Raw genomic sequence first — 9,785 nt, 5'->3', positions numbered from 1 at the left:
TTCCTGCTGCTTTAGCTGCACTGTGTTCCCAGCTCTGATGAGGGAGGGAGAGAGGAGCAGAGTGCCATGATAGTTTTGGTTCACTGCATGGTTGATTTTAGTGGCCTAAAAGTGAGTAGTCATGGAAACTGGGGAAGGCTCGTTTTGGAAGAGCCCTACTAGCTTAGCCTTGCCATGTCTTTTATATCTTATATCCCAGAATTCTTTCACCGGTGGGCCTCAAACCAATAATGGATATCCATATCAATTTAATAGATCACAACTGGAATTTTTTAAAAAAGGGAATAGACAACAATCACATCGGAAAAGAAATATCAGAGTACATTGTACATACTGAGTTTATTATTATTCGGGGGAAGTTTTTGTTTCAGTTTTAACCAGTTGTGAGTATAGTGGGTCATGATATAGCATAAATTCTTTTTTTAGACCTTTAACCACTCTCTTTCATTTCAGTTTATAAAACCAATTTTGTAAAATGTATTTTTATTGTGACGGTCATCGAAAGTGTGCGTAAACCACTGTTAACCCAAATCTCACCTTGACAAAAAGAAAAAGCCTACATTTTTTTTTCAGAGTAGGAAGACATTTGTAATAGTCTAAAACTGGACCCAACACAAATAGTCATCAACAGCAGAAGAGATAAATTTTGTCAAATTTATACAATGCAAATATTATAAATACCACAATGAAAGTGAATGAATTATATCTACATGCAGTAAGATGACTCTTACTAACATCGTGTTGAACATAAGAAAAAAGATAAATGCATACTTTCTTATTCAATTTGTATAGAATTTTAAAAAGGGAAAATTAAAGCCTATGCCTTAGAGCTACATCCACAGGTGGTAAAATTATAAAGGAAATCAATAATTGCATAAAACCGGGAAAATGGTTACCTCTGGGGGAGGGTGAGATGGTCCATGATAAGGATGGGATCCATCAAGTGGGCAACTCTAAAGGATAGATAATGTTGTGTTTCTTAACCTGGGTGGTGTCCACATGCATATTCACTTTTAAATGATTTATTAAATTATATATTTTCGGACCAGCAGATGGCATAATGATTACGTTGCTGGGCTCCCACATAGTTGAGTGTGGTTCAAGACCCAGACCCGGTGGCTTAAACTCACAACAGGCATGTGTGCATGCGTGCCCATAATCCTGAGAGGAGTATAGAGGAGAAGGGATTGTAGCATGGCCATTTCCCCTGGGGGTGATTTTTACTTTCTGTCTGTCTCTCTCTCTGTCTCCAGTGAGCACACACACTCTCTAGCAAAAATCTCTCTCTCTCTAAAAAAGTACATTTATGCTATACACATTTTTTAGTAGCATATTTCTTAGTAAAATTACCTTAAAAAGCACATTTAATTAGCATACACAAATTTTGCCTTTCAACCTATATGATTTTATTGATTGCTGCAAAACATCTTGGCAACCAAAGAACCATGGAGACAATTATACAGTTACACTATTATTCAGTTAAATTATGTCAGGGCTTAGTTCTAGACCAGAGTTGTCCCATAAAGCTTTCTGTGATGAAGGAAAGTTTCTATATTTATGCTATTTAATATAGTAGCCACTAGCCGTGTATGGCTATTCAGCCCTTGAAATGTGCCCAGTGCAACTGAGGAATTGAAATTTAAATTTTCTTTAATTAAAGAGTCATCTGTGACTAGTGGCTACTATATTAGACAACAAATATTTGCTCATTTAGTAGATATCATCAAGAGAACTTATGCTTTGATTTCAGACACATATGAATTTGAATCCCAGATCTGTCACTACTAGGCATAAGACTTTAGGTAGGTTATTCGACTTCTCTGACCGTCAGTATACTCACCTGTAACATGGGAATGAGAAGAAGTAATTAATAATCTTGATGTGAGACTGTATTAATTTATGCAAAGCATTTAACATCTACTACATGCTAGTAGTTGATATTCAGGAAATGTTTTCCTTTTCAGAACTATTTGGTTATTTTAAAATTGTGTGACCTATTTGTAATAAAGACCAAGTGAGAACGTTTGGATGATTTATTGGAATTTGCCCCACATCTCTAACAGAAGTTACATGCACATGTCTACAGGGCAGCAGCATCATTGCTTCAAGTCTTTCCAGAACTTCTGAAGTTCCAAAGCAGCATCTATGCTCATCTTTTCAAGAAGAAACACACTGGGCAAACATCAGCCTAGCCTTGACACATAGAAAAAGATCACCTTGCATATAATTTGTGTGTGTGTGTGTGTGTGTGTTTTTTATTTGTTAGACTAAAGTTTATACACTTTACATTCAGTAAATAGGATGCGTTATTTATTTCTTCTCTCAGTGAAGAATTTTCGTTTTTCCCCTTTGGTATGAAGAGGTTCTCTCCTTTATTATGTATTGCTGAAACAATTCATATTGCCTGTCAACTTTTTTTCTTTTAATTTTTTTGTTTCTAATGTGTTTTAATATGTGACCAGAAATTCATTTTCCAGCATGTGAAAAATGGAATTCTCATTCACAGTTTCTTTTCCCATGAAACTTTTCAAATAATATATATTTATATACTTGTCCAGGTATTTTTTAATCTGCTATCCCAACTTAACACTACAGTGTATATATTGGGTTGTTGGAAAAGTTATGAAGCATTTTTGCATAGAAAAACAAAAAATATGTCATGATTTTTTTGACAAGACAATAAATACTTTTGGTGTTTGGAGTTAACCTCACACTTCTATATGAGCCAATAATGTGAGTTAAGAGTTTAAAAGAATAGCATGGGGCTATCACCCATGGCACAGTGATAATGTGCTACCCAAGAAAAGCTAGGTGTGGTTCAAATCCCCTGCCCAGTCAGCCTGAAACAACCCAGGCCTGTGAATGAGTGACCAGGATACAACAGGTTGGAGGGTAGGGTAGAGGAAGGGTATCTCTGTGTAATCAGACCTCATGGGGTGGTGCTTCTCTCTTTCTCTCTCTCTCTCTCCTCATGGAAAATGGTCACACCATAATCCCTTCTATTCAATTTCTCTCCTCTTCTGGGAATATTGGGCACACATGCATCCCCCATATGTTTCTCAAGCCACTACGTCTGAGACTTGAATAATGTGGTTGGCCAACTGGGATACAGCTGCTCAATCGCTATGCCACAGGCTAATCCAAGAAAGACATTTTAAAAAGAGAGCACAATTGGTCTGAGACTGCATCATGGGCATGTGGTGTCTACAACATAGGAAGTAGAGATCCACCTTTGCTCTTGGCCAGTCAAGGCTACAGCTAAAACATTTTTTCTCAATTCTCTGCACCACATTTAAAATGGGAGGTAAAATCCATGCCTTGTGCATTTACCTTGTCTTGAGCATGGGGCTATGTGCATTGTGTACACTTAGTTGTCTAAAAACAACCCAACAAGGTTGGTATTAATACCTCTCTCCTATTCTTTGGATAAGGCTGAGAGTAAGAAGGGTTAAATAAGTTGTCCGATGTCATATGACTGGTAAGAGGAGGGGTCAGGATCCAAACGAATTCTATGTAACTTTATCAAACAACTTTGCAACTAAAGGAGGGCAAATAGTGGTAGAAGGATTTGGCTATTGAGTCAGCTGGGAAGACTAGAAAGGTTGTGTGTGTTTAAATAAAATGAACTAAGTGTTGGAATATATTTGAGGGACTGTTGTGAGGGAGAGGGAATAGGATCAAGGTAGATCAGGTCTTCCAATTATCTCATGTCTTACATAGTGTGCTGATTCATCTGGGCAACCACCTGGGCTCCTGATCCCCACTTCTACCCTTCTACCGGACATCTGAACTTCTCATCCCATGATTAACAACCTCCCCCCCATCCTCGCCTCTTCTCTGAACATCACCCCCACTCTATAGTCTTCTCCCCTCTCATAAGATCACTCAGCTTGAAGAAAGACAGTAAGGAGAAAAATAGAGAGGCAAGACATTTATGCATCACAGAAATGGATTATTATCTGTTGATGATAACATGTATAGTATCCCCAACTGGACTGGTGTGAAGTGTATTGATGTTGGAAAGTTCACGATTGAATTTATAAATAAAATTAAAATAAAATATGTTAATAAAAAAAGAATGTCACTTCCTGACATGCCCTAAAAACTCTCAAGTACAGGTACTTAAAGGTACAGTGAGATTGTGAATTCCGGACTTGGCTCACGAGCCTTGGGAGGGTTTTTAAAGAGTCTAACCTGAAGTTCCTTATAAGAGGTTCCAGCAAACTCACCTAAATCAATGAGTATTCTTGTGGAGCTTTGTGCAAATAACAGACCAACTTGATACTAAGCTTATTTTTTTCTTTTTTGCAAATAAGTTAGTTTATGCCTCCCTTTAGTAAAAGTGGTGATGGAGAGGGGAAAAAATGTTTTAGAAGAAAATTCCAGTGCACTTGTTACTAGATTTTAGCTTTGTCCATATCTGTTTTTTGACTCTTTAGTATCTACCTACTATTTGAACAGAATCCTAACCTTTTTCCTGGCTTTAAGTCTTAAGGAATTTTTTCTTAACTTTTTAAATTTTGATTTATTAAAGATAAAACTGTTTTTCTTGAAATTAAAAAAATTTCAGAAAACATACAATGAATAAAAAACATACCCACTCAATGACCACAGTAAGCTATATAGCCTCAGCTAGGTGCTACTTTATAGCATGTTAATTCTTCTCACTGAGTTTTATGCCTAAAGTCAGACTTGTGTTCGTAGATATGTTTATATCAACTGCACTTACTATTGAAAATATATAGTTTAATTAAGATCTTTGTGAATCAAAATGTGAAAAAAAGACTAGAAAAAAAGAATAGGTGAAACTGTGTGTGGGTAAGGTACAGGGAGGTTAGTATATGGAAAATCTTTACTTTCTGCACAATTTTTCTGTGAACCCTAAAGTGCTGTAAAACATTAAAAATGAATGGTGATGAAATATTTAACAGAAAAAAGAATGTAAAGTTCTGTTGAAAAAAATCTGTAATTTTTGCTTTATAAAATAAAATAAAAACAAACAAAAAAGATCACTCATCCTGCATACAACACAGCTACCCTAGCTGATTCTCCCACATGCCATGGCTGTTAAGAGTAGGAGTTGGAGTTGCCTTTGTCTTAGCTCCTCACTGGCATTTCTAGACTTTCATTTCTCCCTCTACATTCAAAACTCCCTCTGTCCCTTGAGAAGTGGACCACTGACAACATCTTAAGACTTTTGAGGTCATGTGCTAACATTCCAGTTGCTTTATTGAGAGTTCAGTCACTGTGGTACAACACCCTCTCCACACTAACACGTGCCTTCTTTCTGCTGACATCAGTGGATCCAACACCCTGCCTCACTCTTCCTTGGCCTTCTCATTTAGAGGACTCCACTTCCCTGCACTTCAGTCACCCTCTCCCATACCCACACTCTAGACCTTGTCATCTCAGAAAAGCTCTATCTCTAGAGCCAGCAGGTGGGATGGTGGTTAAGGTGCTGGACTCTCACATGACTGACTGTGGTTCAAATCCCAGACTTGGCAGCTTGAAAATTGCACTAGGCAAACATGTGTGCATGCCCAAAATTCTGAGAGGAGAATGGAGGAGAAGGGATTGTGGTGTGGCCATTCCCCCAGGGAGTGGTTTCTCACTTTCCCTCATTCTGTTTCTCTCCATCAAGCATACATGCCCTATGGCAAAAGCTGAATAAAAGAAAAAAATAGACTGTCTCTAAGGTCTCTGTCCCAGACACCCACCCTCTGACCACTCACCTCTTGCCCCTCTGGCTTCCTTAGTCATTCATACTCAAGATAACTGTCCTTCTACCTTGCCAAGAGCATTAACCTTTTGATCCTTTCACTTTACTTCACTCGTGTGTTCACTTCTTGGTGTTCTATTCACCTAAGTTTCCACCATCCATCACTTCAGCCATTTTCATATACCTATCCTGAATTCCCTCATGCAACACCCTTCTGTACCATCTTCCCGGCAAGACACAACCCTGATTAACTCAACTGTCCATTTATTATCCAACCTAAAGGAGCTGTTGTCCAATGTATAGCAAGGCCAGAATAATGGAAATAATTGCAAAGGAGAAAAAGAAAGATTTTATCCCAATTCCTCATTGCTCAAAGCACCTACAAAAGCACACTGGAGATAATTCTCAAATCCACCTCTAAATTATTGTGTCAGGGGAAAGTCATGACACATTTTTGCATAGAAAAACAGAAAAATATGTCATGAGTTTCCTGATGATCTAATAGAAAGGTAGATTTACTGTAGAGAAGTAATTCCCTCCACATCCTCAATCTGATTCCATGTGCAAAAGAAGGGTTGGAGCTGGTATAGTTTTTATTTTTTTCTTGGTAGTTTTGATTGGTTGACAATAGTCACAGTTCCATTGACTCCTTTTGTGTTCTCTATGCAAATGAGGGCCTGGGCTTCTACAGTTCCTATTGGCTGACTGAAGGCAGTTACACTGGCTCCTTGTATTCTTTTTGCAAATGACACTCTGAAATTACACAGTTTTGATTGGTTGATCAGAGGTGCAGTTCCATTGGCTCCTTGTGTTCTCTGTGCAAATGAGGGCCTGAACTACTACAGTTCTGACTGGCTGGCTAAGGTTGCAATTCCATTGGCCCATGAAGTTTTCTATGTTCATGAGGGTCTGGACTTCTCCAATTTCTATCGGCTTACCAGAGGTGGAGCTCCATTGTCTCCTTATATTTGCTATACAAATAAAGGTCTGAATTTTGGGCTGGCTGAGCAGAGTCCCAGTTCTATTGGCTCTTGGGTTTCCATTCTAACGAGGACCTGAACTTGTGGAATTCTGATTGTCTCATTAAGTTTTCTAGACAAATGAGGGCCTGGGCTTCTCTAGTTATCATTGGTTGACCAGAGTCACAATTCCATTGGCTCCTTGTGTTCTCTATTCAAATGAGGGCCTGAATTTTCCAGTTCTGATTGGCTGTTTAGAGTCATAGTACCATTGGGTCATGAAGTGTTCCTTGTAAATGAGAACCTGGATTTCTCCAGTTCCTACTGGCTTACCAGAATCACAGTCTGATTGACTCCTTGTATTCTCTATGCAAATAACAGTCTGAATTCATGCAGTTCTGATTGGTTGACTAGAGATATAGTTTCATTGTCTCCTTGTGTTCTCTATGCAAATAAGTCTGAATGTATGTAATTCTATTGGCAGAGCAGAGTTACAACTCTATTGGCTCATTATTTTCTATGCAAATAAGGCCCTGAATTTGTAGAGCTCTGATTGTCTGTTCATTGGCTCATTAATTTTTCTATGCTTTTCTGGGCTTTTCCAGTTCCTATTCCTCCACCAGTGTTGCAGTTCTGTTGGCTCCTTATGTTCTTTATGCTAATGAGTGGCTGATATTGTGTGGTTCTGATTGGTTGGGTGGAGTCATAGTCTCTTGGCTCCTGGTTTTCTATGTAAATAAAGGCTTGCACCTGTGGAGTTCTAATTGGTTCTCCAGAGTCACAATTCTATTGGTTTAATGAAGTGTTTATGCAAATAAGGACTTGGACTTCTCCACTTCCTATTGGCTGACTGAAGTCACAGTTTCATTGACTCCTTGTGTTCTCTATGTAAATGATATTCTGAATTTGTACAGTTCTGATTGGCTGACTAGTGGGGCAGTTCCACTGACTCCTTGTGTTCTCCATGCAAATGACAGTCTGGACTAATGCAGCTCTAATTGGCTGTCTAGAGTAGCAGTTCCATTGGCTCATGAAGTTTTCTATGCAAATGAGGGCCTGGATTTCTCCAGTTTCTATTGGCTGATCAGAGTAACAGTTCCATTGACAACTTGTAGTCTCTGTGCAAATGACAATCTTAATTCATGTGGTTTTCTTTGGTTGACAAGACACGCAGTTCTATTGTGTGCTTTCTATGCAAATGCAAGCCTGAATTTGTGTAGTTCTGATTGGCTCAGCAGAGTCAAAGTTCTATTGGCTCCTAGGTTTCTAGGCAAATGAAGGCCTGAACTTGTGTAGTTCTTACTGGTCATCCAGAGTTGTAATTCCATTGGTTTTTGTCAAGCAAAACCCAGTGGTGATCAACTGAACTGCCCTCAGCAATTGCACATGGGTTAGTAAGAACACTACCTACAAACTTATTCTACTGCTAATTTATTTTCTCCAGACTCAAGTGGGTCCTTTACTCAGCCTTGAAGTCACTTTTCATTTCTACAGTCAGTCCCCCTTTCTAAACAGTACACTGTCTTCACTTTCCTGAAATGTCTACCTATCGGTTTGTTTCAACAGATGATCTCACTCTCTGTTTTACAACAAAATAATGAAATCACAAAGAGGAAGTCTTTTGCCTTCTACCACCAGTCTTACAAATTCTCCTGCATCTGCAGCCCGACTCTCTCTTTTTACTGAATAATATGCTAAAGCTAATTCCCTTCCCTTCCTTCCATGTACTTGTGCTATGCAAGATCTCCCATGTTTAGCATCTTCCCTTGTCCTAGCTCTTTTTCAACAACATTTACGAGTGCCTATTTAAAAACAAAGTAAATCTAAATTCCTATGTCTACATGTCCTCTTTTAAAAAATTTTTTGCTATAGGGCATGTGTACTCACTAGAGAGAGAGAAAAGGATGAGACAGAGAGGGAAAGTGAAACACCCCCCACAGAGAATGGTCACACCACAATCCCTTCTCCATTCTTCTTCTTTTTTTTTTAGAGTTTTTCGCTATAGGGCATGTGCACTCGCCAGACAGACAGAGAGAGACAGAGAGACAGAAAGCAAGAAATCACCCCCCAGGGGGGGATGGCCATGCCGCAATCCCTTCTCCTCCATTCTCCTCTTGGGATCTTGGGCACGCACGCACACGTGCCCAGAGTGAGTTTTAAGCCACCGGGTCCAGGGCGCGAACCGCGGTCGACTACATGGGAGTCCAGCGACATAGCCATTACGCTAACTGCTGGTCCCCCGGCCTGAGTTTTGAGCCACCCGGTCCAGGACTTGAACCGCAGTCAAGTACATGGGAGTCCAGCGACATAGCCATTATGCTAACTGCTGGTCCACCCAACATGTTTTTCAAGTCTCTGGGTCTGGGACTCAAACTGCATAGTTGGCCATGTGGGATCCAGCCACTTTAACCACCATGCCACTGGCTGGTTTTCCACATGTCTTGTTGATTCCAGCCACTCTTCCTCTTCTTCCCTATCACAACCTGAGCCATTTTGAGATGACTCACTTCCTCACCTTAACCCACAACATCTGGCTCTCTTCATTGCTCTCCAGTGAAACCCCTTACTGAGGTCACTGCTAACTTCCATATTGCTAAACCCAGGGGTCACTTATGAACCTGTTTTGTACTTGATCCCATGGCATCAATTGTCTGGTACCTGATACTCCAGTGGCTGCCAAACGTTACAGTTATAGGTTTGCATTCTCTTCTCTGACCACTTTTCCTCCTCACCGTTTCATACTCCTTCTCTCTGCTATCTTTCACACCAAGATCTCTAAGAAGTGTTCTTCCCTGGAGCATTTTCCATACTTACTACTGTACTCTCCAGTGACTTTATCTTCTTATTACTGATGACTCTCACCCATGTCTCCAGGGCAGACTTCATTAACATTTGTACATCCTACTAACCAGTCAATACATCCTCTTGGAGATCTCTTCTCCCTAATCCACCTAAACTCAATCCTGTGCAAAACTGAATTCATTTTCTTTCTTTACATAATGGATTTTTACTGTGCATTTTTCTCCAGGGAATGGCATAACCACTATGCCAGCTGACCAAGCTAGAATCTTGAAGCCATCCTTAAATCTCTCATGCCCCTCAGTTCT

At 39.6% G+C, this 9,785-nt stretch overlaps 1 pseudogene; it reads right to left on the bottom strand.

Moving 5' to 3' along the window:
- LOC102498914 (ferritin heavy chain pseudogene) overlaps positions 1-9,479 on the bottom strand; it is a 44,298-nt pseudogene extending 34,819 nt beyond the window's left edge.
- Positions 9,480-9,785: the final 306 nt, after the last annotated feature.

The sequence above is a fragment of the Tupaia chinensis genome, unplaced genomic scaffold, assembly GCF_000334495.1.
Source record: "Tupaia chinensis unplaced genomic scaffold, TupChi_1.0 Scaffold145202_1, whole genome shotgun sequence".
NCBI lineage: Eukaryota > Metazoa > Chordata > Mammalia > Scandentia > Tupaiidae > Tupaia > Tupaia belangeri.
This window is presented reverse-complemented; position numbering and strand designations above follow the sequence as displayed.